The sequence below is a fragment of the Schistocerca gregaria genome, chromosome 2 (genome assembly GCF_023897955.1).
Source record: "Schistocerca gregaria isolate iqSchGreg1 chromosome 2, iqSchGreg1.2, whole genome shotgun sequence".
Lineage (NCBI taxonomy): Eukaryota > Metazoa > Arthropoda > Insecta > Orthoptera > Acrididae > Schistocerca > Schistocerca gregaria.
In genome coordinates, this window is record NC_064921.1 from 869,913,511 (window position 1) to 869,936,046 (window position 22,536).

Here is a 22,536-nt window from a genome sequence, read left to right on the forward strand (position 1 = left end):
ACTACTAAGACGATCGAGTTCGGGCGTCATTTTTAAGCAGTGCAGCGCAGGATTCAGCGTTTGTAGCATTCTCTCGAGAGGATGCCACGGCGCTGGACGGCAGTCCCACTTTCCCTTCAGACGTCTGCCGCGGAAAGCACAAGGAAGCTGCGAACTAGCTGGGCATCGGTGGTTCAGTGGTAGAATGCTCGCCTGCCTCGCGGGCGGCCCGGGTTCGATTCCCGGCCGATGCATCATTTTGTTTTTCCTCGATAGTGGAGCTGCGAGTCTTTCGCACTCGAAGTGCGTGGGCCACGAGAATGGACCGCGGGATTCCGTGTGGAAACAGCCAAACACGCAGCGCGCACGTCTTCTCGTTTGGACTCGTGCGTGCTATTGTACATACTGGCGTCGGCCTAGCATCGCAAGTTGCCTGCAGCGCTGGGAATGCACGTGTAGTAACAGAAAAAATGAGCCAGCAAGTGCAGACTCTCTACCACTAGTATTTGCTGCTTGCCGAGATTCCAGAAGGTATGGCAATCACGTGCCTCGGTAGCGCAGTAGGCAGCGCGTAAGTCTCATAATCTTAAGGTCGTGAGTTCGATCCTCACCCGGGGCATTTAATTTACTTTCGTTCACAGCTGAATTGACGGCTCTGGGGTTGCGAAGGAGCAAAACAGCTTGTAGTTTGTTATCCACAAGGTTTCAACAACTCAGCGTGAAAATGCTTACTTCCCGTTATTACTACTTGCAGTTCTTTTGTGAAATTTTCAAGAAAAAATGTACTAGTAATAAAACTGAATTTCGTATGATATAACATGTAAAGTCACACGGTGTATGGCCTGCTATACCTGTATTATGACAGGCTGCAGGTCTTTACTTGCGAAATAAGTAAATAAATATTACTACTCACAGGTTTGCTTTTCCTCGTACCCCTGTAACAACGAGGCCAAAAGCAACGGACTGTGACTTTTGCCATGCGCGCCTCGGCATGGGAGCGCGAAAAGATGGTCGCAAACAGGGAAAGTGCGACACGGAAAGCCAGTGCAGGGGGTGTAAACCCCGAAAAAAGTGTGCGCGTCCGGTGTGGTCTAGTGGCTAGGATACCTGGCTTTCATCCAGGAGGCCCGGGTTCGATTCCCGGTACCGGAATGTAATTTTTTCGGAACAAATCACGACAAGTTTGGACAGAGCGAAATGCTGTTTTCACGTCCTCCTCGCGTTATAGCTACTGGTTCATAAACGTGAGCTGAAAACAGTCGAGAGAAACGGGCACGCAATGAAATTACTACGAGCAGCGGAATAAAGGGAGGAGAGACGCTGGTCCACTGTTGGACTGCTACCATAGAAATGTTACCTGTAAATACGCATAGCTACTGCCTCTAAGTGCTGGAAGACAGTGTGCACCGAGGCCCGTTAGCTCAGTTGGTTAGAGCGTCGTGCTAATAACGCGAAGGTCGTGGGTTCGATCCCCCCACGGGCCAATACGATTTTTCTATTTCAAAAAGGCAACGCCTATTTCGGCGGGGAAGTGTGGTGACTAAGAAATTGTGTGGGAGCAGATAGGGGACCCGAAAGCGACTTGTCGGGACGCGCTAAAACACTTCACTGATCACACTGTTTCTCGTCCGATCACCGCTACTGCGCGACGCTGGGCGTTGTCAGTGCTTGGGCGGGTGACCGCCTGCGAACACATGGCGCTGCCGACAGTTTCAATTCGTATTTCTCTTTTCTCGTCGGTTTCGGAGCTGCAGCGCTATTCGGTCAAGGGCACTGGCGCCACGTTTTGGCTCTCGGTATGCCAAGTCGCGCCGTGCGGCCACAGTGAAATGAAGGAGCGTGTTGTAAAATTTTCAACAAAGAAAAAAAGAAATGTACTAGTAATAAAACTGAATTTGTCTGACAGAACATGTAAAATCACACAATGCACGATAACAGGCAGCAGGTCTTTACTTGAGGCATAAGTAATGTTGTGCCCGCCTCGCCATACCTCTCTCAGTCGTTTCGCGTGCTAGTCCTTCTGATATAGGCCGATTGGAGAGCGTCAGCTCTCGCGTCAGCCGAGCAAAGTCGAGACAAGTCGAGACTCAAGCGGAATCGACGCACACAATATAGGGTGGCCTGCAGCGAGTAAGAGGGGGAAAGAAACATTAATTTAAGGACGCGTGGCAAAAGTACTCATACGCAGAAGTAAAACGCAGGCTGCGGTGGCCGGGAATCGAACCCGGATCAACTGCTTGGAAGGCAACTATGCTGACCATTACACCACCACCGCACGGTTTTCTTCTGCGCACGCCGCGCTGTGTCTGCTTCCCGCCTGTCGGCGGCGGCCGAAGGTGGTCGCAGCAGTAGGCGCATTACGGGGTAGGCGAGCGCATCCAGACAGCGTCTCTACGCACATTTCGCGTCCTTTGGCAAGAGTCGTCGCGTGCGTGCGCCGCAACACTACTAAGACGATCGAGTTCGGGCGTCATTTTTAAGCAGTGCAGCGCAGGATTCAGCGTTTGTAGCATTCTCTCGAGAGGATGCCACGGCGCTGGACGGCAGTCCCACTTTCCGTTCAGACGTCTGCCGCGGAAAGCACAAGGAAGCTGCGAACTAGCTGGGCATCGGTGGTTCAGTGGTAGAATGCTCGCCTGCCACGCGGGCGGCCCGGGTTCGATTCCCGGCCGATGCATCATTTTGTTTTTCCCCGATAGTGGAGCTGCGAGTCTTTCGCACTCGAAGTGCGTGGGCCACGAGAATGGACCGCGGGATTCCGTGTGGAAACAGCCAAACACGCAGCGCGCACGTCTTCTCGTTTGGACTCGTGCGTGCTATTGTACATACTGGCGTCGGCCTAGCATCGCAAGTTGCCTGCAGCGCTGGGAATGCACGTGTAGTAACAGAAAAAATGAGCCAGCAAGTGCAGACTCTCTACCACTAGTATTTGCTACTTGCCGAGATTCCAGAAGGTATGGCAATCACGTGCCTCGGTAGCGCAGTAGGCAGCGCGTAAGTCTCATAATCTTAAGGTCGTGAGTTCGATCCTCACCCGGGGCATTTAATTTACTTTCGTTCACAGCTGAATTGACGGCTCTGGGGTTGCGAAGGAGCAAAACAGCTTGTAGTTTGTTATCCACAAGGTTTCAACAACTCAGCGTGAAAATGCTTACTTCCCGTTATTACTACTTGCAGTTCTTTTGTGAAATTTTCAAGAAAAAATGTACTAGTAATAAAACTGAATTTCGTATGATATAACATGTAAAGTCACACAGTGTATGGCCTGCTATACCTGTATAATGACAGGCTGCAGGTCTTTACTTGCGAAATAAGTAAATAAATATTACTACTCACAGGTTTGCTTTTCCTCGTACCCCTGTAACAACGAGGCCAAAAGCAACGGACTGTGACTTTTGCCATGCGCGCCTCGGCATGGGAGCGCGAAAAGATGGTCGCAAACAGGGAAAGTGCGACACGGAAAGCCAGTGCAGGGGGTGTAAACCCCGAAAAAAGTGTGCGCGTCCGGTGTGGTCTAGTGGCTAGGATACCTGGCTTTCACCCAGGAGGCCCGGGTTCGATTCCCGGTACCGGAATGTAATTTTTTCGGAACAAATCACGACAAGTTTGGACAGAGCGAAATGCTGTTTTCACGTCCTCCTCGCGTTATAGCTACTGGTTCATAAACGTGAGCTGAAAACAGTCGAGAGAAACGGGCACGCAATGAAATTACTACGAGCAGCGGAATAAAGGGAGGAGAGACGCTGGTCCACTGTTGGACTGCTACCATAGAAATGTTACCTGTAAATACGCATAGCTACTGCCTCTAAGTGCTGGAAGACAGTGTGCACCGAGGCCCGTTAGCTCAGTTGGTTAGAGCGTCGTGCTAATAACGCGAAGGTCGTGGGTTCGATCCCCCCACGGGCCAATACGATTTTTCTATTTCAAAAAGGCAACGCCTATTTCGGCGGGGAAGTGTGGTGACTAAGAAATTGTGTGGGAGCAGATAGGGGACCCGAAAGCGACTTGTCGGGACGCGCTAAAACACTTCACTGATCACACTGTTTCTCGTCCGATCACCGCTACTGCGCGACGCTGGGCGTTGTCAGTGCTTGGGCGGGTGACCGCCTGCGAACACATGGCGCTGCCGACAGTTTCAATTCGTATTTCTCTTTTCTCGTCGGTTTCGGAGCTGCAGCGCTATTCGGTCAAGGGCACTGGCGCCACGTTTTGGCTCTCGGTATGCCAAGTCGCGCCGTGCGGCCACAGTGAAATGAAGGAGCGTGTTGTAAAATTTTCAACAAAGAAAAAAAGAAATGTACTAGTAATAAAACTGAATTTGTCTGACAGAACATGTAAAATCACACAATGCACGATAACAGGCAGCAGGTCTTTACTTGAGGCATAAGTAATGTTGTGCCCGCCTCGCCATACCTCTCTCAGTCGTTTCGCGTGCTAGTCCTTCTGATATAGGCCGATTGGAGAGCGTCAGCTCTCGCGTCAGCCGAGCAAAGTCGAGACAAGTCGAGACTCAAGCGGAATCGACGCACACAATATAGGGTGGCCTGCAGCGAGTAAGAGGGGGAAAGAAACATTAATTTAAGGACGCGTGGCAAAAGTACTCATACGCAGAAGTAAAACGCAGGCTGCGGTGGCCGGGAATCGAACCCGGATCAACTGCTTGGAAGGCAACTATGCTGACCATTACACCACCACCGCACGGTTTTCTTCTGCGCACGCCGCGCTGTGTCTGCTTCCCGCCTGTCGGCGGCGGCCGAAGGTGGTCGCAGCAGTAGGCGCATTACGGGGTAGGCGAGCGCATCCAGACAGCGTCTCTACGCACATTTCGCGTCCTTTGGCAAGAGTCGTCGCGTGCGTGCGCCGCAACACTACTAAGACGATCGAGTTCGGGCGTCATTTTTAAGCAGTGCAGCGCAGGATTCAGCGTTTGTAGCATTCTCTCGAGAGGATGCCACGGCGCTGGACGGCAGTCCCACTTTCCGTTCAGACGTCTGCCGCGGAAAGCACAAGGAAGCTGCGAACTAGCTGGGCATCGGTGGTTCAGTGGTAGAATGCTCGCCTGCCACGCGGGCGGCCCGGGTTCGATTCCCGGCCGATGCATCATTTTGTTTTTCCCCGATAGTGGAGCTGCGAGTCTTTCGCACTCGAAGTGCGTGGGCCACGAGAATGGACCGCGGGATTCCGTGTGGAAACAGCCAAACACGCAGCGCGCACGTCTTCTCGTTTGGACTCGTGCGTGCTATTGTACATACTGGCGTCGGCCTAGCATCGCAAGTTGCCTGCAGCGCTGGGAATGCACGTGTAGTAACAGAAAAAATGAGCCAGCAAGTGCAGACTCTCTACCACTAGTATTTGCTACTTGCCGAGATTCCAGAAGGTATGGCAATCACGTGCCTCGGTAGCGCAGTAGGCAGCGCGTAAGTCTCATAATCTTAAGGTCGTGAGTTCGATCCTCACCCGGGGCATTTAATTTACTTTCGTTCACAGCTGAATTGACGGCTCTGGGGTTGCGAAGGAGCAAAACAGCTTGTAGTTTGTTATCCACAAGGTTTCAACAACTCAGCGTGAAAATGCTTACTTCCCGTTATTACTACTTGCAGTTCTTTTGTGAAATTTTCAAGAAAAAATGTACTAGTAATAAAACTGAATTTCGTATGATATAACATGTAAAGTCACACAGTGTATGGCCTGCTATACCTGTATAATGACAGGCTGCAGGTCTTTACTTGCGAAATAAGTAAATAAATATTACTACTCACAGGTTTGCTTTTCCTCGTACCCCTGTAACAACGAGGCCAAAAGCAACGGACTGTGACTTTTGCCATGCGCGCCTCGGCATGGGAGCGCGAAAAGATGGTCGCAAACAGGGAAAGTGCGACACGGAAAGCCAGTGCAGGGGGTGTAAACCCCGAAAAAAGTGTGCGCGTCCGGTGTGGTCTAGTGGCTAGGATACCTGGCTTTCACCCAGGAGGCCCGGGTTCGATTCCCGGTACCGGAATGTAATTTTTTCGGAACAAATCACGACAAGTTTGGACAGAGCGAAATGCTGTTTTCACGTCCTCCTCGCGTTATAGCTACTGGTTCATAAACGTGAGCTGAAAACAGTCGAGAGAAACGGGCACGCAATGAAATTACTACGAGCAGCGGAATAAAGGGAGGAGAGACGCTGGTCCACTGTTGGACTGCTACCATAGAAATGTTACCTGTAAATACGCATAGCTACTGCCTCTAAGTGCTGGAAGACAGTGTGCACCGAGGCCCGTTAGCTCAGTTGGTTAGAGCGTCGTGCTAATAACGCGAAGGTCGTGGGTTCGATCCCCCCACGGGCCAATACGATTTTTCTATTTCAAAAAGGCAACGCCTATTTCGGCGGGGAAGTGTGGTGACTAAGAAATTGTGTGGGAGCAGATAGGGGACCCGAAAGCGACTTGTCGGGACGCGCTAAAACACTTCACTGATCACACTGTTTCTCGTCCGATCACCGCTACTGCGCGACGCTGGGCGTTGTCAGTGCTTGGGCGGGTGACCGCCTGCGAACACATGGCGCTGCCGACAGTTTCAATTCGTATTTCTCTTTTCTCGTCGGTTTCGGAGCTGCAGCGCTATTCGGTCAAGGGCACTGGCGCCACGTTTTGGCTCTCGGTATGCCAAGTCGCGCCGTGCGGCCACAGTGAAATGAAGGAGCGTGTTGTAAAATTTTCAACAAAGAAAAAAAGAAATGTACTAGTAATAAAACTGAATTTGTCTGACAGAACATGTAAAATCACACAATGCACGATAACAGGCAGCAGGTCTTTACTTGAGGCATAAGTAATGTTGTGCCCGCCTCGCCATACCTCTCTCAGTCGTTTCGCGTGCTAGTCCTTCTGATATAGGCCGATTGGAGAGCGTCAGCTCTCGCGTCAGCCGAGCAAAGTCGAGACAAGTCGAGACTCAAGCGGAATCGACGCACACAATATAGGGTGGCCTGCAGCGAGTAAGAGGGGGAAAGAAACATTAATTTAAGGACGCGTGGCAAAAGTACTCATACGCAGAAGTAAAACGCAGGCTGCGGTGGCCGGGAATCGAACCCGGATCAACTGCTTGGAAGGCAACTATGCTGACCATTACACCACCACCGCACGGCTTTCTTGCGCGCACGCCGCGCTGTGTCTGCTTCCCGCCTGTCGGCGGCGGCCGAAGGTGGTCGCAGCAGTAGGCGCATTACGGGGTAGGCGAGCGCATCCAGACAGCGTCTCTACGCACATTTCGCGTCCTTTGGCAAGAGTCGTCGCGTGCGTGCGCCGCAACACTACTAAGACGATCGAGTTCGGGCGTCATTTTTAAGCAGTGCAGCGCAGGATTCAGCGTTTGTAGCATTCTCTCGAGAGGATGCCACGGCGCTGGACGGCAGTCCCACTTTCCGTTCAGACGTCTGCCGCGGAAAGCACAAGGAAGCTGCGAACTAGCTGGGCATCGGTGGTTCAGTGGTAGAATGCTCGCCTGCCACGCGGGCGGCCCGGGTTCGATTCCCGGCCGATGCATCATTTTGTTTTTCCCCGATAGTGGAGCTGCGAGTCTTTCGCACTCGAAGTGCGTGGGCCACGAGAATGGACCGCGGGATTCCGTGTGGAAACAGCCAAACACGCAGCGCGCACGTCTTCTCGTTTGGACTCGTGCGTGCTATTGTACATACTGGCGTCGGCCTAGCATCGCAAGTTGCCTGCAGCGCTGGGAATGCACGTGTAGTAACAGAAAAAATGAGCCAGCAAGTGCAGACTCTCTACCACTAGTATTTGCTACTTGCCGAGATTCCAGAAGGTATGGCAATCACGTGCCTCGGTAGCGCAGTAGGCAGCGCGTAAGTCTCATAATCTTAAGGTCGTGAGTTCGATCCTCACCCGGGGCATTTAATTTACTTTCGTTCACAGCTGAATTGACGGCTCTGGGGTTGCGAAGGAGCAAAACAGCTTGTAGTTTGTTATCCACAAGGTTTCAACAACTCAGCGTGAAAATGCTTACTTCCCGTTATTACTACTTGCAGTTCTTTTGTGAAATTTTCAAGAAAAAATGTACTAGTAATAAAACTGAATTTCGTATGATATAACATGTAAAGTCACACGGTGTATGGCCTGCTATACCTGTATAATGACAGGCTGCAGGTCTTTACTTGCGAAATAAGTAAATAAATATTACTACTCACAGGTTTGCTTTTCCTCGTACCCCTGTAACAACGAGGCCAAAAGCAACGGACTGTGACTTTTGCCATGCGCGCCTCGGCATGGGAGCGCGAAAAGATGGTCGCAAACAGGGAAAGTGCGACACGGAAAGCCAGTGCAGGGGGTGTAAACCCCGAAAATAGTGTGCGCGTCCGGTGTGGTCTAGTGGCTAGGATACCTGGCTTTCACCCAGGAGGCCCGGGTTCGATTCCCGGTACCGGAATGTAATTTTTTCGGAACAAATCACGACAAGTTTGGACAGAGCGAAATGCTGTTTTCACGTCCTCCTCGCGTTATAGCTACTGGTTCATAAACGTGAGCTGAAAACAGTCGAGAGAAACGGGCACGCAATGAAATTACTACGAGCAGCGGAATAAAGGGAGGAGAGACGCTGGTCCACTGTTGGACTGCTACCATAGAAATGTTACCTGTAAATACGCATAGCTACTCCCTCTAAGTGCTGGAAGACAGTGTGCACCGAGGCCCGTTAGCTCAGTTGGTTAGAGCGTCGTGCTAATAACGCGAAGGTCGTGGGTTCGATCCCCCCACGGGCCAATACGATTTTTCTATTTCAAAAAGTGTGGGGAAGTGTGGTGACTAAGAAATTGTGTGGGAGCAGATAGGGGACCCGAAAGCGACTTGTCGGGACGCGCTAAAACACTTCACTGATCACACTGTTTCTCGTCCGATCACCGCTACTGCGCGACGCTGGGCGTTGTCAGTGCTTGGGCGGGTGACCGCCTGCGAACACATGGCGCTGCCGACAGTTTCAATTCGTATTTCTCTTTTCTCGTCGGTTTCGGAGCTGCAGCGCTATTCGGTCAAGGGCACTGGCGCCACGTTTTGGCTCTCGGTATGCCAAGTCGCGCCGTGCGGCCACAGTGAAATGAAGGAGCGTGTTGTAAAATTTTCAACAAAGAAAAAAAGAAATGTACTAGTAATAAAACTGAATTTGTCTGACAGAACATGTAAAATCACACAATGCACGATAACAGGCAGCAGGTCTTTACTTGAGGCATAAGTAATGTTGTGCCCGCCTCGCCATACCTCTCTCAGTCGTTTCGCGTGCTAGTCCTTCTGATATAGGCCGATTGGAGAGCGTCAGCTCTCGCGTCAGCCGAGCAAAGTCGAGACAAGTCGAGACTCAAGCGGAATCGACGCACACAATATAGGGTGGCCTGCAGCGAGTAAGAGGGGGAAAGAAACATTAATTTAAGGACGCGTGGCAAAAGTACTCATACGCAGAAGTAAAACGCAGGCTGCGGTGGCCGGGAATCGAACCCGGATCAACTGCTTGGAAGGCAACTATGCTGACCGTTACACCACCACCGCACGGTTTTCTTGCGCGCACGCCGCGCTGTGTCTGCTTCCCGCCTGTCGGCGGCGGCCGAAGGTGGTCGCAGCAGTAGGCGCATTACGGGGTAGGCGAGCGCATCCAGACAGCGTCTCTACGCACATTTCGCGTCCTTTGGCAAGAGTCGTCGCGTGCGTGCGCCGCAACACTACTAAGACGATCGAGTTCGGGCGTCATTTTTAAGCAGTGCAGCGCAGGATTCAGCGTTTGTAGCATTCTCTCGAGAGGATGCCACGGCGCTGGACGGCAGTCCCACTTTCCGTTCAGACGTCTGCCGCGGAAAGCACAAGGAAGCTGCGAACTAGCTGGGCATCGGTGGTTCAGTGGTAGAATGCTCGCCTGCCACGCGGGCGGCCCGGGTTCGATTCCCGGCCGATGCATCATTTTGTTTTTCCCCGATAGTGGAGCTGCGAGTCTTTCGCACTCGAAGTGCGTGGGCCACGAGAATGGACCGCGGGATTCCGTGTGGAAACAGCCAAACACGCAGCGCGCACGTCTTCTCGTTTGGACTCGTGCGTGCTATTGTACATACTGGCGTCGGCCTAGCATCGCAAGTTGCCTGCAGCGCTGGGAATGCACGTGTAGTAACAGAAAAAATGAGCCAGCAAGTGCAGACTCTCTACCACTAGTATTTGCTACTTGCCGAGATTCCAGAAGGTATGGCAATCACGTGCCTCGGTAGCGCAGTAGGCAGCGCGTAAGTCTCATAATCTTAAGGTCGTGAGTTCGATCCTCACCCGGGGCATTTAATTTACTTTCGTTCACAGCTGAATTGACGGCTCTGGGGTTGCGAAGGAGCAAAACAGCTTGTAGTTTGTTATCCACAAGGTTTCAACAACTCAGCGTGAAAATGCTTACTTCCCGTTATTACTACTTGCAGTTCTTTTGTGAAATTTTCAAGAAAAAATGTACTAGTAATAAAACTGAATTTCGTATGATATAACATGTAAAGTCACACGGTGTATGGCCTGCTATACCTGTATAATGACAGGCTGCAGGTCTTTACTTGCGAAATAAGTAAATAAATATTACTACTCACAGGTTTGCTTTTCCTCGTACCCCTGTAACAACGAGGCCAAAAGCAACGGACTGTGACTTTTGCCATGCGCGCCTCGGCATGGGAGCGCGAAAAGATGGTCGCAAACAGGGAAAGTGCGACACGGAAAGCCAGTGCAGGGGGTGTAAACCCCGAAAATAGTGTGCGCGTCCGGTGTGGTCTAGTGGCTAGGATACCTGGCTTTCACCCAGGAGGCCCGGGTTCGATTCCCGGTACCGGAATGTAATTTTTTCGGAACAAATCACGACAAGTTTGGACAGAGCGAAATGCTGTTTTCACGTCCTCCTCGCGTTATAGCTACTGGTTCATAAACGTGAGCTGAAAACAGTCGAGAGAAACGGGCACGCAATGAAATTACTACGAGCAGCGGAATAAAGGGAGGAGAGACGCTGGTCCACTGTTGGACTGCTACCATAGAAATGTTACCTGTAAATACGCATAGCTACTCCCTCTAAGTGCTGGAAGACAGTGTGCACCGAGGCCCGTTAGCTCAGTTGGTTAGAGCGTCGTGCTAATAACGCGAAGGTCGTGGGTTCGATCCCCCCACGGGCCAATACGATTTTTCTATTTCAAAAAGTGTGGGGAAGTGTGGTGACTAAGAAATTGTGTGGGAGCAGATAGGGGACCCGAAAGCGACTTGTCGGGACGCGCTAAAACACTTCACTGATCACACTGTTTCTCGTCCGATCACCGCTACTGCGCGACGCTGGGCGTTGTCAGTGCTTGGGCGGGTGACCGCCTGCGAACACATGGCGCTGCCGACAGTTTCAATTCGTATTTCTCTTTTCTCGTCGGTTTCGGAGCTGCAGCGCTATTCGGTCAAGGGCACTGGCGCCACGTTTTGGCTCTCGGTATGCCAAGTCGCGCCGTGCGGCCACAGTGAAATGAAGGAGCGTGTTGTAAAATTTTCAACAAAGAAAAAAAGAAATGTACTAGTAATAAAACTGAATTTGTCTGACAGAACATGTAAAATCACACAATGCACGATAACAGGCAGCAGGTCTTTACTTGAGGCATAAGTAATGTTGTGCCCGCCTCGCCATACCTCTCTCAGTCGTTTCGCGTGCTAGTCCTTCTGATATAGGCCGATTGGAGAGCGTCAGCTCTCGCGTCAGCCGAGCAAAGTCGAGACAAGTCGAGACTCAAGCGGAATCGACGCACACAATATAGGGTGGCCTGCAGCGAGTAAGAGGGGGAAAGAAACATTAATTTAAGGACGCGTGGCAAAAGTACTCATACGCAGAAGTAAAACGCAGGCTGCGGTGGCCGGGAATCGAACCCGGATCAACTGCTTGGAAGGCAACTATGCTGACCGTTACACCACCACCGCACGGTTTTCTTGCGCGCACGCCGCGCTGTGTCTGCTTCCCGCCTGTCGGCGGCGGCCGAAGGTGGTCGCAGCAGTAGGCGCATTACGGGGTAGGCGAGCGCATCCAGACAGCGTCTCTACGCACATTTCGCGTCCTTTGGCAAGAGTCGTCGCGTGCGTGCGCCGCAACACTACTAAGACGATCGAGTTCGGGCGTCATTTTTAAGCAGTGCAGCGCAGGATTCAGCGTTTGTAGCATTCTCTCGAGAGGATGCCACGGCGCTGGACGGCAGTCCCACTTTCCGTTCAGACGTCTGCCGCGGAAAGCACAAGGAAGCTGCGAACTAGCTGGGCATCGGTGGTTCAGTGGTAGAATGCTCGCCTGCCACGCGGGCGGCCCGGGTTCGATTCCCGGCCGATGCATCATTTTGTTTTTCCCCGATAGTGGAGCTGCGAGTCTTTCGCACTCGAAGTGCGTGGGCCACGAGAATGGACCGCGGGATTCCGTGTGGAAACAGCCAAACACGCAGCGCGCACGTCTTCTCGTTTGGACTCGTGCGTGCTATTGTACATACTGGCGTCGGCCTAGCATCGCAAGTTGCCTGCAGCGCTGGGAATGCACGTGTAGTAACAGAAAAAATGAGCCAGCAAGTGCAGACTCTCTACCACTAGTATTTGCTACTTGCCGAGATTCCAGAAGGTATGGCAATCACGTGCCTCGGTAGCGCAGTAGGCAGCGCGTAAGTCTCATAATCTTAAGGTCGTGAGTTCGATCCTCACCCGGGGCATTTAATTTACTTTCGTTCACAGCTGAATTGACGGCTCTGGGGTTGCGAAGGAGCAAAACAGCTTGTAGTTTGTTATCCACAAGGTTTCAACAACTCAGCGTGAAAATGCTTACTTCCCGTTATTACTACTTGCAGTTCTTTTGTGAAATTTTCAAGAAAAAATGTACTAGTAATAAAACTGAATTTCGTATGATATAACATGTAAAGTCACACGGTGTATGGCCTGCTATACCTGTATAATGACAGGCTGCAGGTCTTTACTTGCGAAATAAGTAAATAAATATTACTACTCACAGGTTTGCTTTTCCTCGTACCCCTGTAACAACGAGGCCAAAAGCAACGGACTGTGACTTTTGCCATGCGCGCCTCGGCATGGGAGCGCGAAAAGATGGTCGCAAACAGGGAAAGTGCGACACGGAAAGCCAGTGCAGGGGGTGTAAACCCCGAAAATAGTGTGCGCGTCCGGTGTGGTCTAGTGGCTAGGATACCTGGCTTTCACCCAGGAGGCCCGGGTTCGATTCCCGGTACCGGAATGTAATTTTTTCGGAACAAATCACGACAAGTTTGGACAGAGCGAAATGCTGTTTTCACGTCCTCCTCGCGTTATAGCTACTGGTTCATAAACGTGAGCTGAAAACAGTCGAGAGAAACGGGCACGCAATGAAATTACTACGAGCAGCGGAATAAAGGGAGGAGAGACGCTGGTCCACTGTTGGACTGCTACCATAGAAATGTTACCTGTAAATACGCATAGCTACTCCCTCTAAGTGCTGGAAGACAGTGTACACCGAGGCCCGTTAGCTCAGTTGGTTAGAGCGTCGTGCTAATAACGCGAAGGTCGTGGGTTCGATCCCCCCACGGGCCAATACGATTTTTCTATTTCAAAAAGTGTGGGGAAGTGTGGTGACTAAGAAATTGTGTGGGAGCAGATAGGGGACCCGAAAGCGACTTGTCGGGACGCGCTAAAACACTTCACTGATCACACTGTTTCTCGTCCGATCACCGCTACTGCGCGACGCTGGGCGTTGTCAGTGCTTGGGCGGGTGACCGCCTGCGAACACATGGCGCTGCCGACAGTTTCAATTCGTATTTCTCTTTTCTCGTCGGTTTCGGAGCTGCAGCGCTATTCGGTCAAGGGCACTGGCGCCACGTTTTGGCTCTCGGTATGCCAAGTCGCGCCGTGCGGCCACAGTGAAATGAAGGAGCGTGTTGTAAAATTTTCAACAAAGAAAAAAAGAAATGTACTAGTAATAAAACTGAATTTGTCTGACAGAACATGTAAAATCACACAATGCACGATAACAGGCAGCAGGTCTTTACTTGAGGCATAAGTAATGTTGTGCCCGCCTCGCCATACCTCTCTCAGTCGTTTCGCGTGCTAGTCCTTCTGATATAGGCCGATTGGAGAGCGTCAGCTCTCGCGTCAGCCGAGCAAAGTCGAGACAAGTCGAGACTCAAGCGGAATCGACGCACACAATATAGGGTGGCCTGCAGCGAGTAAGAGGGGGAAAGAAACATTAATTTAAGGACGCGTGGCAAAAGTACTCATACGCAGAAGTAAAACGCAGGCTGCGGTGGCCGGGAATCGAACCCGGATCAACTGCTTGGAAGGCAACTATGCTGACCATTACACCACCACCGCACGGTTTTCTTCTGCGCACGCCGCGCTGTGTCTGCTTCCCGCCTGTCGGCGGCGGCCGAAGGTGGTCGCAGCAGTAGGCGCATTACGGGGTAGGCGAGCGCATCCAGACAGCGTCTCTACGCACATTTCGCGTCCTTTGGCAAGAGTCGTCGCGTGCGTGCGCCGCAACACTACTAAGACGATCGAGTTCGGGCGTCATTTTTAAGCAGTGCAGCGCAGGATTCAGCGTTTGTAGCATTCTCTCGAGAGGATGCCACGGCGCTGGACGGCAGTCCCACTTTCCCTTCAGACGTCTGCCGCGGAAAGCACAAGGAAGCTGCGAACTAGCTGGGCATCGGTGGTTCAGTGGTAGAATGCTCGCCTGCCACGCGGGCGGCCCGGGTTCGATTCCCGGCCGATGCATCATTTTGTTTTTCCCCGATAGTGGAGCTGCGAGTCTTTCGCACTCGAAGTGCGTGGGCCACGAGAATGGACCGCGGGATTCCGTGTGGAAACAGCCAAACACGCAGCGCGCACGTCTTCTCGTTTGGACTCGTGCGTGCTATTGTACATACTGGCGTCGGCCTAGCATCGCAAGTTGCCTGCAGCGCTGGGAATGCACGTGTAGTAACAGAAAAAATGAGCCAGCAAGTGCAGACTCTCTACCACTAGTATTTGCTACTTGCCGAGATTCCAGAAGGTATGGCAATCACGTGCCTCGGTAGCGCAGTAGGCAGCGCGTAAGTCTCATAATCTTAAGGTCGTGAGTTCGATCCTCACCCGGGGCATTTAATTTACTTTCGTTCACAGCTGAATTGACGGCTCTGGGGTTGCGAAGGAGCAAAACAGCTTGTAGTTTGTTATCCACAAGGTTTCAACAACTCAGCGTGAAAATGCTTACTTCCCGTTATTACTACTTGCAGTTCTTTTGTGAAATTTTCAAGAAAAAATGTACTAGTAATAAAACTGAATTTCGTATGATATAACATGTAAAGTCACACGGTGTATGGCCTGCTATACCTGTATAATGACAGGCTGCAGGTCTTTACTTGCGAAATAAGTAAATAAATATTACTACTCACAGGTTTGCTTTTCCTCGTACCCCTGTAACAACGAGGCCAAAAGCAACGGACTGTGACTTTTGCCATGCGCGCCTCGGCATGGGAGCGCGAAAAGATGGTCGCAAACAGGGAAAGTGCGACACGGAAAGCCAGTGCAGGGGGTGTAAACCCCGAAAAAAGGGTGCGCGTCCGGTGTGGTCTAGTGGCTAGGATACCTGGCTTTCACCCAGGAGGCCCGGGTTCGATTCCCGGTACCGGAATGTAATTTTTTCGGAACAAATCACGACAAGTTTGGACAGAGCGAAATGCTGTTTTCACGTCCTCCTCGCGTTATAGCTACTGGTTCATAAACGTGAGCTGAAAACAGTCGAGAGAAACGGGCACGCAATGAAATTACTACGAGCAGCGGAATAAAGGGAGGAGAGACGCTGGTCCACTGTTGGACTGCTACCATAGAAATGTTACCTGTAAATACGCATAGCTACTGCCTCTAAGTGCTGGAAGACAGTGTGCACCGAGGCCCGTTAGCTCAGTTGGTTAGAGCGTCGTGCTAATAACGCGAAGGTCGTGGGTTCGATCCCCCCACGGGCCAATACGATTTTTCTATTTCAAAAAGTGTGGGGAAGTGTGGTGACTAAGAAATTGTGTGGGAGCAGATAGGGGACCCGAAAGCGACTTGTCGGGACGCGCTAAAACACTTCACTGATCACACTGTTTCTCGTCCGATCACCGCTACTGCGCGACGCTGGGCGTTGTCAGTGCTTGGGCGGGTGACCGCCTGCGAACACATGGCGCTGCCGACAGTTTCAATTCGTATTTCTCTTTTCTCGTCGGTTTCGGAGCTGCAGCGCTATTCGGTCAAGGGCACTGGCGCCACGTTTTGGCTCTCGGTATGCCAAGTCGCGCCGTGCGGCCACAGTGAAATGAAGGAGCGTGTTGTAAAATTTTCAACAAAGAAAAAAAGAAATGTACTAGTAATAAAACTGAATTTGTCTGACAGAACATGTAAAATCACACAATGCACGATAACAGGCAGCAGGTCTTTACTTGAGGCATAAGTAATGTTGTGCCCGCCTCGCCATACCTCTCTCAGTCGTTTCGCGTGCTAGTCCTTCTGATATAGGCCGATTGGAGAGCGTCAGCTCTCGCGTCAGCCGAGCAAAGTCGAGACAAGTCGAGACTCAAGCGGAATCGACGCACACAATATAGGGTGGCCTGCAGCCAGTAAGAGGAGGAAAGAAACATTAATTTAATGACGCGTGGCAAAAGTACTCATACGCAGAAGTAAAACGCAGGCTGCGGTGGCCGGGAATCGAACCCGGATCAACTGCTTGGAAGGCAACTATGCTGACCATTACACCACCACCGCACGGTTTTCTTGCGCGCACGCCGCGCTGTGTCTGCTTCCCGCCTGTCGGCGGCGGCTGAAGGAGGTCGCAGCAGCAGGCGCATTACGGGGTAGGCGAGCGCATCCAGACAGCGTCTCTACGCACATTTCGCGTCCTTTGGCAAGAGTCGTCGCGTGCGTGCGCCGCAACACTACTTAGACGATCGCGTTCGGGCGTCATTTTTAAGCAGTGCAGCGCAGGATTCAGCGTTTGTAGCATTCTCTCGAGAGGATGCCACGGCGCTGGACGGCAGTCCCACTTTCCCTTCAGACGTCTGCCGCGGAAAGCACAAGGAAGCTGCAAACTAGCTGAGCATCGGTGGTTCAGTGGTAGAATGCTCGCCTGCCACGCGGGCGGCCCGGGTTCGATTCCCGGCCGATGCATCATTTTGTTTTTTCCCCGATAGTGGAGCTGCGTGTCCTTCGCACTCGAAGTGCGTGGGCCACGAGAATGAACCGCGGGATTCCGTGTGGAAACAACCAAACACGCAGTGCGCACGTCTTCTCGTTTGGACTCCTGCGTGCTATTGTGCATACTGGCGTCGGCCTATCATCGCAAGTTGCCTGCAGCGCCGGGAATGCACGTGTAGTAACAGAAAAAATGAGCCAGCAAGTGCAGACTCTCTACCACTAGTATTTGCTACTTGCCGAGATACCAGAAGGTTTGGCCATCACGTGCCTCGGTAGCGCAGTAGGCAGCGCGTAAGTCTCATAATCTTAAGGTCGTGAGTTCGATCCTCACCCGGGGCATTTAATTTACTTCCGTTCACAGCTAAATTGACGGCTCTGGGGTTGCGAAGGAGCAAAACAGCTTGTAGTTTGTTATCCATAAGGCTTCAACAACTCAGCGTGAAAATGCTTACTTCCCGTTATTACTACTTGCAGTTCTTTTGTGAAATTTTCAAGAAAAAATGTACTAGTAATAAAACTGAATTTCGTATGATATAACATGTAAAGTCACACAGTGTATGACCTGCTATATAATGACAGGCTGCAGGTCTTTACTTGCGAAATAAGTAAATAAATATTACTACTCACAGCTTTGCTTTTCCTCCTACCCCTGTAACAACGAGGCCAAAAGCAACGGACTGTGACTTTTGCCATGCGCGCCTCGGCATGGGAGAGCGAAAAGATGCTCGCAAACAGGGAAAGTGCGACACGGAAAGCCAGTGGAGGGGGTGTAAACCCCAAAAACAAGCGTGCGCGTCCGGTGTGGTCTAGTGGCTAGGATACCTGGCTTTCACCCAGGAGGCCCGGGTTCGATTCCCGGTACCGGAATGTAATTTTTTCGGAACAAATCACGACAAGTTTGGACCCTGCGAAATGCTGTTTCACGTCCTCCTCGCGTTATAGCTACTGGTTCATAAACGTGAGCTGAAAACAGTCGAGAGAAACGGGCACGCAATGAAATTACTACGAGCAGCGGAATAAAGGGAGAAGAGACCCTGGTCCACTGTTGGACTGCTACCATAGAAATGTTACCTGTAAATACGCAGAGCCACTCCCTCTAAGCGCTGGAAGACGGAGTGCACCGAGGCCCGTTAGCTCAGTTGGTTAGAGCGTCGTGCTAATAACGCGAAGGTCGTGGGTTCGATCCCCCCACGGGCCACTTCGATTTTACTACTTCAAAAAGGCAACGCCGATTTCCCCGGGCAAGTATGGTGACAAAGAAATCGTCACATTGTGTGGGAGCTGATAGGGGACCCGAAAGAGACTTGTCGGGACGCGCTAAAACACTTCACAGGTCACAGCACGCTGAACACACAGTTTGTCGTCCGATCACCGCTACTGCGCGACGCTGGGCGTTGTCAGTGCTTGGGCGGGTGACCGCCTGCGAACACAGGGCGCTGCCGACAGTTTCAATTCGTATTTCTCTTTTCTCGTCGGTTTCGGAGCTGCAGCGCTATTCGGTCTAGGGCACTGGCGCCACGTTTTGCCTCTCGGTATGCCAAGTCGCGCCGTGCGGCCACAGTGAAATGAAGGAGCGTGTTGTAAAATTTTCAACAAAGAAAAAAAGAAATGTGCTAGTAATAAAACTGAATTTGTCTGACAGAACATGTAAAATCACACAATGCACGATAACAGGCAGCAGGTCTTTACTTGAGGCGTAAGTAATGTTGTGCCCGCCTCGCCATACCTCTCTCAGTCGTTTCGCGTGCTTGTCCTTCTGATATAGGCCGATTGGAGAGCGTCAGCTCTCGCGTCAGCCGAGCAAAGTCGAGACAAGTCGAGACTCAAGCGGAATCGACGCACACAATATAGGGTGGCCTGCAGCCAGTAAGAGGAGGAAAGAAACATTAATTTAATGACGCGTGGCAAAAGTACTCATACGCAGAAGTAAAACTCAGGCTGCGGTGGCCGGGAATCGAACCCGGATCAACTGCTTGGAAGGCAACTATGCTGACCATTACACCACCACCGCACGGTTTTCTTGCGCGCACGCCGCGCTGTGTCTGCTTCCCGCCTGTCGGCGGCGGCTGAAGGTGGTCGCAGCAGCAGGCGCATTACGGGGTAGGCGAGCGCATCCAGACAGCGTCTCTACGCACATTTCGCGTCCTTTGGCAAGAGTCGTCACGTGTGTGCGCCGCAACACTACTTAGACGATCGCGTTCGGGCGTCATTTTTAAGCAGTGCAGCGCAGGATTCAGCGTTTGTAGCATTCTCTCGAGAGGATGCCACGGCGCTGGACGGCAGTCCCACTTTCCCTTCAGACGTCTGCCGCGGAAAGCACAAGGAAGCTGCAAACTAGCTGAGCATCGGTGGTTCAGTGGTAGAATGCTCGCCTGCCACGCGGGCGGCCCGGGTTCGATTCCCGGCCGATGCATCATTTTGTTTTTTCCCCGATAGTGGAGCTGCGTGTCCTTCGCACTCGAAGTGCGTGGGCCACGAGAATGAACCGCGGGATTCCGTGTGGAAACAACCAAACACGCAGCGCGCACGTCTTCTCGTTTGGACTCCTGCGTGCTATTGTGCATACTGGCGTCGGCCTATCATCGCAAGTTGCCTGCAGCGCCGGGAATGCACGTGTAGTAACAGAAAAAATGAGCCAGCAAGTGCAGACTCTCTACCACTAGTATTTGCTACTTGCCGAGATACCAGAAGGTTTGGCCATCACGTGCCTCGGTAGCGCAGTAGGCAGCGCGTAAGTCTCATAATCTTAAGGTCGTGAGTTCGATCCTCACCCGGGGCATTTAATTTACTTCCGTTCACAGCTAAATTGACGGCTCTGGGGTTGCGAAGGAGCAAAACAGCTTGTAGTTTGTTATCCATAAGGCTTCAACAACTCAGCGTGAAAATGCTTACTTCCCGTTATTACTACTTGCAGTTCTTTTGTGAAATTTTCAAGAAAAAATGTACTAGTAATAAAACTGAATTTCGTATGATATAACATGTAAAGTCACACAGTGTATGACCTGCTATATAATGACAGGCTGCAGGTCTTTACTTGCGAAATAAGTAAATAAATATTACTACTCACAGCTTTGCTTTTCCTCCTACCCCTGTAACAACGAGGCCAAAAGCAACGGACTGTGACTTTTGCCATGCGCGCCTCGGCATGGGAGAGCGAAAAGATGCTCGCAAACAGGGAAAGTGCGACAAGAAAAGCCAGTGGAGGGGGTGTAAACCCCAAAAACAAGCGTGCGCGTCCGGTGTGGTCTAGTGGCTAGGATACCTGGCTTTCACCCAGGAGGCCCGGGTTCGATTCCCGGTACCGGAATGTAATTTTTTCGGAACAAATCACGACAAGTTTGGACCCTGCGAAATGCTGTTTCACGTCCTCCTCGCGTTATAGCTACTGGTTCATAAACGTGAGCTGAAAACAGTCGAGAGAAACGGGCACGCAATGAAATTACTACGAGCAGCGGAATAAAGGGAGAAGAGACCCTGGTCCACTGTTGGACCGCTACCATAGAAATGTTACCTGTAAATACGCAGAGCCACTCCCTCTAAGCGCTGGAAGACGGAGTGCACCGAGGCCCGTTAGCTCAGTTGGTTAGAGCGTCGTGCTAATAACGCGAAGGTCGTGGGTTCGATCCCCCCACGGGCCACTTCGATTTTACTACTTCAAAAAGGCAACGCCGATTTCCCCGGGCAAGTATGGTGACAAAGAAATCGTCACATTGTGTGGGAGCTGATAGGGGACCCGAAAGAGACTTGTCGGGACGCGCTAAAACACTTCACAGGTCACAGCACGCTGAACACACAGTTTGTCGTCCGATCACCGCTACTGCGCGACGCTGGGCGTTGTCAGTGCTTGGGCGGGTGACCGCCTGCGAACACAGGGCGCTGCCGACAGTTTCAATTCGTATTTCTCTTTTCTCGTCGGTTTCGGAGCTGCAGCGCTATTCGGTCTAGGGCACTGGCGCCACGTTTTGCCTCTCGGTATGCCAAGTCGCGCCGTGCGGCCACAGTGAAATGAAGGAGCGTGTTGTAAAATTTTCAACAAAGAAAAAAAGAAATGTGCTAGTAATAAAACTGAATTTGTCTGACAGAACATGTAAAATCACACAATGCACGATAACAGGCAGCAGGTCTTTACTTGAGGCGTAAGTAATGTTGTGCCCGCCTCGCCATACCTCTCTCAGTCGTTTCGCGTGCTTGTCCTTCTGATATAGGCCGATTGGAGAGCGTCAGCTCTCGCGTCAGCCGAGCAAAGTCGAGACAAGTCGAGACTCAAGCGGAATCGACGCACACAATATAGGGTGGCCTGCAGCCAGTAAGAGGAGGAAAGAAACATTAATTTAATGACGCGTGGCAAAAGTACTCATACGCAGAAGTAAAACTCAGGCTGCGGTGGCCGGGAATCGAACCCGGATCAACTGCTTGGAAGGCAACTATGCTGACCATTACACCACCACCGCACGGTTTTCTTGCGCGCACGCCGCGCTGTGTCTGCTTCCCGCCTGTCGGCGGCGGCTGAAGGTGGTCGCAGCAGCAGGCGCATTACGGGGTAGGCGAGCGCATCCAGACAGCGTCTCTACGCACATTTCGCGTCCTTTGGCAAGAGTCGTCACGTGTGTGCGCCGCAACACTACTTAGACGATCGCGTTCGGGCGTCATTTTTAAGCAGTGCAGCGCAGGATTCAGCGTTTGTAGCATTCTCTCGAGAGGATGCCACGGCGCTGGACGGCAGTCCCACTTTCCCTTCAGACGTCTGCCGCGGAAAGCACAAGGAAGCTGCAAACTAGCTGAGCATCGGTGGTTCAGTGGTAGAATGCTCGCCTGCCACGCGGGCGGCCCGGGTTCGATTCCCGGCCGATGCATCATTTTGTTTTTTCCCCGATAGTGGAGCTGCGTGTCCTTCGCACTCGAAGTGCGTGGGCCACGAGAATGAACCGCGGGATTCCGTGTGGAAACAACCAAACACGCAGCGCGCACGTCTTCTCGTTTGGACTCCTGCGTGCTATTGTGCATACTGGCGTCGGCCTATCATCGCAAGTTGCCTGCAGCGCCGGGAATGCACGTGTAGTAACAGAAAAAATGAGCCAGCAAGTGCAGACTCTCTACCACTAGTATTTGCTACTTGCCGAGATACCAGAAGGTTTGGCCATCACGTGCCTCGGTAGCGCAGTAGGCAGCGCGTAAGTCTCATAATCTTAAGGTCGTGAGTTCGATCCTCACCCGGGGCATTTAATTTACTTCCGTTCACAGCTAAATTGACGGCTCTGGGGTTGCGAAGGAGCAAAACAGCTTGTAGTTTGTTATCCATAAGGCTTCAACAACTCAGCGTGAAAATGCTTACTTCCCGTTATTACTACTTGCAGTTCTTTTGTGAAATTTT

The 22,536-nt window shown here is 51.7% G+C and overlaps 47 non-coding genes across 47 annotated transcripts; 38 read left to right on the forward strand and 9 right to left on the reverse strand.

Moving 5' to 3' along the window:
* Positions 1-162: 162 nt before the first annotated feature.
* On the forward strand, positions 163-233 carry Trnag-gcc (transfer RNA glycine (anticodon GCC)). Its single transcript has one exon. It is a non-coding gene; the product is annotated as a tRNA-Gly (tRNA).
* A 292-nt stretch (positions 234-525) lies between these two features.
* On the forward strand, positions 526-598 carry Trnam-cau (transfer RNA methionine (anticodon CAU)). Its single transcript has one exon. It is a non-coding gene; the product is annotated as a tRNA-Met (tRNA).
* Positions 599-1,059: 461 nt separating this feature from the next.
* Trnae-uuc (transfer RNA glutamic acid (anticodon UUC)) lies at positions 1,060-1,131 on the forward strand. Its single transcript has one exon. It is a non-coding gene; the product is annotated as a tRNA-Glu (tRNA).
* Positions 1,132-1,389: 258 nt separating this feature from the next.
* Trnai-aau (transfer RNA isoleucine (anticodon AAU)) lies at positions 1,390-1,463 on the forward strand. The gene has a single exon. It is a non-coding gene; the product is annotated as a tRNA-Ile (tRNA).
* Positions 1,464-2,182: 719 nt separating this feature from the next.
* Trnag-ucc (transfer RNA glycine (anticodon UCC)) lies at positions 2,183-2,254 on the reverse strand. The gene has a single exon. It is a non-coding gene; the product is annotated as a tRNA-Gly (tRNA).
* A 331-nt stretch (positions 2,255-2,585) lies between these two features.
* Positions 2,586-2,656, forward strand: Trnag-gcc (transfer RNA glycine (anticodon GCC)). Its single transcript has one exon. It is a non-coding gene; the product is annotated as a tRNA-Gly (tRNA).
* Positions 2,657-2,948: 292 nt separating this feature from the next.
* Trnam-cau (transfer RNA methionine (anticodon CAU)) lies at positions 2,949-3,021 on the forward strand. The gene has a single exon. It is a non-coding gene; the product is annotated as a tRNA-Met (tRNA).
* Positions 3,022-3,482: 461 nt separating this feature from the next.
* Positions 3,483-3,554, forward strand: Trnae-uuc (transfer RNA glutamic acid (anticodon UUC)). The gene has a single exon. It is a non-coding gene; the product is annotated as a tRNA-Glu (tRNA).
* Positions 3,555-3,812: 258 nt separating this feature from the next.
* Trnai-aau (transfer RNA isoleucine (anticodon AAU)) lies at positions 3,813-3,886 on the forward strand. The gene has a single exon. It is a non-coding gene; the product is annotated as a tRNA-Ile (tRNA).
* A 719-nt stretch (positions 3,887-4,605) lies between these two features.
* On the reverse strand, positions 4,606-4,677 carry Trnag-ucc (transfer RNA glycine (anticodon UCC)). The gene has a single exon. It is a non-coding gene; the product is annotated as a tRNA-Gly (tRNA).
* A 331-nt stretch (positions 4,678-5,008) lies between these two features.
* On the forward strand, positions 5,009-5,079 carry Trnag-gcc (transfer RNA glycine (anticodon GCC)). Its single transcript has one exon. It is a non-coding gene; the product is annotated as a tRNA-Gly (tRNA).
* A 292-nt stretch (positions 5,080-5,371) lies between these two features.
* Trnam-cau (transfer RNA methionine (anticodon CAU)) lies at positions 5,372-5,444 on the forward strand. The gene has a single exon. It is a non-coding gene; the product is annotated as a tRNA-Met (tRNA).
* Positions 5,445-5,905: 461 nt separating this feature from the next.
* Trnae-uuc (transfer RNA glutamic acid (anticodon UUC)) lies at positions 5,906-5,977 on the forward strand. Its single transcript has one exon. It is a non-coding gene; the product is annotated as a tRNA-Glu (tRNA).
* A 258-nt stretch (positions 5,978-6,235) lies between these two features.
* Trnai-aau (transfer RNA isoleucine (anticodon AAU)) lies at positions 6,236-6,309 on the forward strand. The gene has a single exon. It is a non-coding gene; the product is annotated as a tRNA-Ile (tRNA).
* Positions 6,310-7,028: 719 nt separating this feature from the next.
* On the reverse strand, positions 7,029-7,100 carry Trnag-ucc (transfer RNA glycine (anticodon UCC)). Its single transcript has one exon. It is a non-coding gene; the product is annotated as a tRNA-Gly (tRNA).
* A 331-nt stretch (positions 7,101-7,431) lies between these two features.
* On the forward strand, positions 7,432-7,502 carry Trnag-gcc (transfer RNA glycine (anticodon GCC)). The gene has a single exon. It is a non-coding gene; the product is annotated as a tRNA-Gly (tRNA).
* Positions 7,503-7,794: 292 nt separating this feature from the next.
* Positions 7,795-7,867, forward strand: Trnam-cau (transfer RNA methionine (anticodon CAU)). Its single transcript has one exon. It is a non-coding gene; the product is annotated as a tRNA-Met (tRNA).
* A 461-nt stretch (positions 7,868-8,328) lies between these two features.
* Trnae-uuc (transfer RNA glutamic acid (anticodon UUC)) lies at positions 8,329-8,400 on the forward strand. The gene has a single exon. It is a non-coding gene; the product is annotated as a tRNA-Glu (tRNA).
* A 258-nt stretch (positions 8,401-8,658) lies between these two features.
* Trnai-aau (transfer RNA isoleucine (anticodon AAU)) lies at positions 8,659-8,732 on the forward strand. The gene has a single exon. It is a non-coding gene; the product is annotated as a tRNA-Ile (tRNA).
* A 705-nt stretch (positions 8,733-9,437) lies between these two features.
* On the reverse strand, positions 9,438-9,509 carry Trnag-ucc (transfer RNA glycine (anticodon UCC)). The gene has a single exon. It is a non-coding gene; the product is annotated as a tRNA-Gly (tRNA).
* A 331-nt stretch (positions 9,510-9,840) lies between these two features.
* Trnag-gcc (transfer RNA glycine (anticodon GCC)) lies at positions 9,841-9,911 on the forward strand. The gene has a single exon. It is a non-coding gene; the product is annotated as a tRNA-Gly (tRNA).
* Positions 9,912-10,203: 292 nt separating this feature from the next.
* On the forward strand, positions 10,204-10,276 carry Trnam-cau (transfer RNA methionine (anticodon CAU)). Its single transcript has one exon. It is a non-coding gene; the product is annotated as a tRNA-Met (tRNA).
* Positions 10,277-10,737: 461 nt separating this feature from the next.
* On the forward strand, positions 10,738-10,809 carry Trnae-uuc (transfer RNA glutamic acid (anticodon UUC)). The gene has a single exon. It is a non-coding gene; the product is annotated as a tRNA-Glu (tRNA).
* Positions 10,810-11,067: 258 nt separating this feature from the next.
* Trnai-aau (transfer RNA isoleucine (anticodon AAU)) lies at positions 11,068-11,141 on the forward strand. The gene has a single exon. It is a non-coding gene; the product is annotated as a tRNA-Ile (tRNA).
* A 705-nt stretch (positions 11,142-11,846) lies between these two features.
* Trnag-ucc (transfer RNA glycine (anticodon UCC)) lies at positions 11,847-11,918 on the reverse strand. The gene has a single exon. It is a non-coding gene; the product is annotated as a tRNA-Gly (tRNA).
* A 331-nt stretch (positions 11,919-12,249) lies between these two features.
* Positions 12,250-12,320, forward strand: Trnag-gcc (transfer RNA glycine (anticodon GCC)). The gene has a single exon. It is a non-coding gene; the product is annotated as a tRNA-Gly (tRNA).
* A 292-nt stretch (positions 12,321-12,612) lies between these two features.
* Trnam-cau (transfer RNA methionine (anticodon CAU)) lies at positions 12,613-12,685 on the forward strand. Its single transcript has one exon. It is a non-coding gene; the product is annotated as a tRNA-Met (tRNA).
* A 461-nt stretch (positions 12,686-13,146) lies between these two features.
* On the forward strand, positions 13,147-13,218 carry Trnae-uuc (transfer RNA glutamic acid (anticodon UUC)). Its single transcript has one exon. It is a non-coding gene; the product is annotated as a tRNA-Glu (tRNA).
* A 258-nt stretch (positions 13,219-13,476) lies between these two features.
* Positions 13,477-13,550, forward strand: Trnai-aau (transfer RNA isoleucine (anticodon AAU)). The gene has a single exon. It is a non-coding gene; the product is annotated as a tRNA-Ile (tRNA).
* Positions 13,551-14,255: 705 nt separating this feature from the next.
* On the reverse strand, positions 14,256-14,327 carry Trnag-ucc (transfer RNA glycine (anticodon UCC)). The gene has a single exon. It is a non-coding gene; the product is annotated as a tRNA-Gly (tRNA).
* Positions 14,328-14,658: 331 nt separating this feature from the next.
* Trnag-gcc (transfer RNA glycine (anticodon GCC)) lies at positions 14,659-14,729 on the forward strand. The gene has a single exon. It is a non-coding gene; the product is annotated as a tRNA-Gly (tRNA).
* A 292-nt stretch (positions 14,730-15,021) lies between these two features.
* Trnam-cau (transfer RNA methionine (anticodon CAU)) lies at positions 15,022-15,094 on the forward strand. Its single transcript has one exon. It is a non-coding gene; the product is annotated as a tRNA-Met (tRNA).
* Positions 15,095-15,555: 461 nt separating this feature from the next.
* Trnae-uuc (transfer RNA glutamic acid (anticodon UUC)) lies at positions 15,556-15,627 on the forward strand. Its single transcript has one exon. It is a non-coding gene; the product is annotated as a tRNA-Glu (tRNA).
* Positions 15,628-15,885: 258 nt separating this feature from the next.
* On the forward strand, positions 15,886-15,959 carry Trnai-aau (transfer RNA isoleucine (anticodon AAU)). Its single transcript has one exon. It is a non-coding gene; the product is annotated as a tRNA-Ile (tRNA).
* Positions 15,960-16,664: 705 nt separating this feature from the next.
* On the reverse strand, positions 16,665-16,736 carry Trnag-ucc (transfer RNA glycine (anticodon UCC)). The gene has a single exon. It is a non-coding gene; the product is annotated as a tRNA-Gly (tRNA).
* A 331-nt stretch (positions 16,737-17,067) lies between these two features.
* On the forward strand, positions 17,068-17,138 carry Trnag-gcc (transfer RNA glycine (anticodon GCC)). Its single transcript has one exon. It is a non-coding gene; the product is annotated as a tRNA-Gly (tRNA).
* Positions 17,139-17,431: 293 nt separating this feature from the next.
* On the forward strand, positions 17,432-17,504 carry Trnam-cau (transfer RNA methionine (anticodon CAU)). The gene has a single exon. It is a non-coding gene; the product is annotated as a tRNA-Met (tRNA).
* A 456-nt stretch (positions 17,505-17,960) lies between these two features.
* On the forward strand, positions 17,961-18,032 carry Trnae-uuc (transfer RNA glutamic acid (anticodon UUC)). The gene has a single exon. It is a non-coding gene; the product is annotated as a tRNA-Glu (tRNA).
* A 257-nt stretch (positions 18,033-18,289) lies between these two features.
* On the forward strand, positions 18,290-18,363 carry Trnai-aau (transfer RNA isoleucine (anticodon AAU)). Its single transcript has one exon. It is a non-coding gene; the product is annotated as a tRNA-Ile (tRNA).
* Positions 18,364-19,104: 741 nt separating this feature from the next.
* Positions 19,105-19,176, reverse strand: Trnag-ucc (transfer RNA glycine (anticodon UCC)). The gene has a single exon. It is a non-coding gene; the product is annotated as a tRNA-Gly (tRNA).
* Positions 19,177-19,507: 331 nt separating this feature from the next.
* Trnag-gcc (transfer RNA glycine (anticodon GCC)) lies at positions 19,508-19,578 on the forward strand. Its single transcript has one exon. It is a non-coding gene; the product is annotated as a tRNA-Gly (tRNA).
* A 293-nt stretch (positions 19,579-19,871) lies between these two features.
* On the forward strand, positions 19,872-19,944 carry Trnam-cau (transfer RNA methionine (anticodon CAU)). Its single transcript has one exon. It is a non-coding gene; the product is annotated as a tRNA-Met (tRNA).
* Positions 19,945-20,400: 456 nt separating this feature from the next.
* Positions 20,401-20,472, forward strand: Trnae-uuc (transfer RNA glutamic acid (anticodon UUC)). The gene has a single exon. It is a non-coding gene; the product is annotated as a tRNA-Glu (tRNA).
* Positions 20,473-20,729: 257 nt separating this feature from the next.
* Positions 20,730-20,803, forward strand: Trnai-aau (transfer RNA isoleucine (anticodon AAU)). The gene has a single exon. It is a non-coding gene; the product is annotated as a tRNA-Ile (tRNA).
* A 741-nt stretch (positions 20,804-21,544) lies between these two features.
* On the reverse strand, positions 21,545-21,616 carry Trnag-ucc (transfer RNA glycine (anticodon UCC)). The gene has a single exon. It is a non-coding gene; the product is annotated as a tRNA-Gly (tRNA).
* A 331-nt stretch (positions 21,617-21,947) lies between these two features.
* Positions 21,948-22,018, forward strand: Trnag-gcc (transfer RNA glycine (anticodon GCC)). Its single transcript has one exon. It is a non-coding gene; the product is annotated as a tRNA-Gly (tRNA).
* A 293-nt stretch (positions 22,019-22,311) lies between these two features.
* Trnam-cau (transfer RNA methionine (anticodon CAU)) lies at positions 22,312-22,384 on the forward strand. Its single transcript has one exon. It is a non-coding gene; the product is annotated as a tRNA-Met (tRNA).
* Positions 22,385-22,536: the final 152 nt, after the last annotated feature.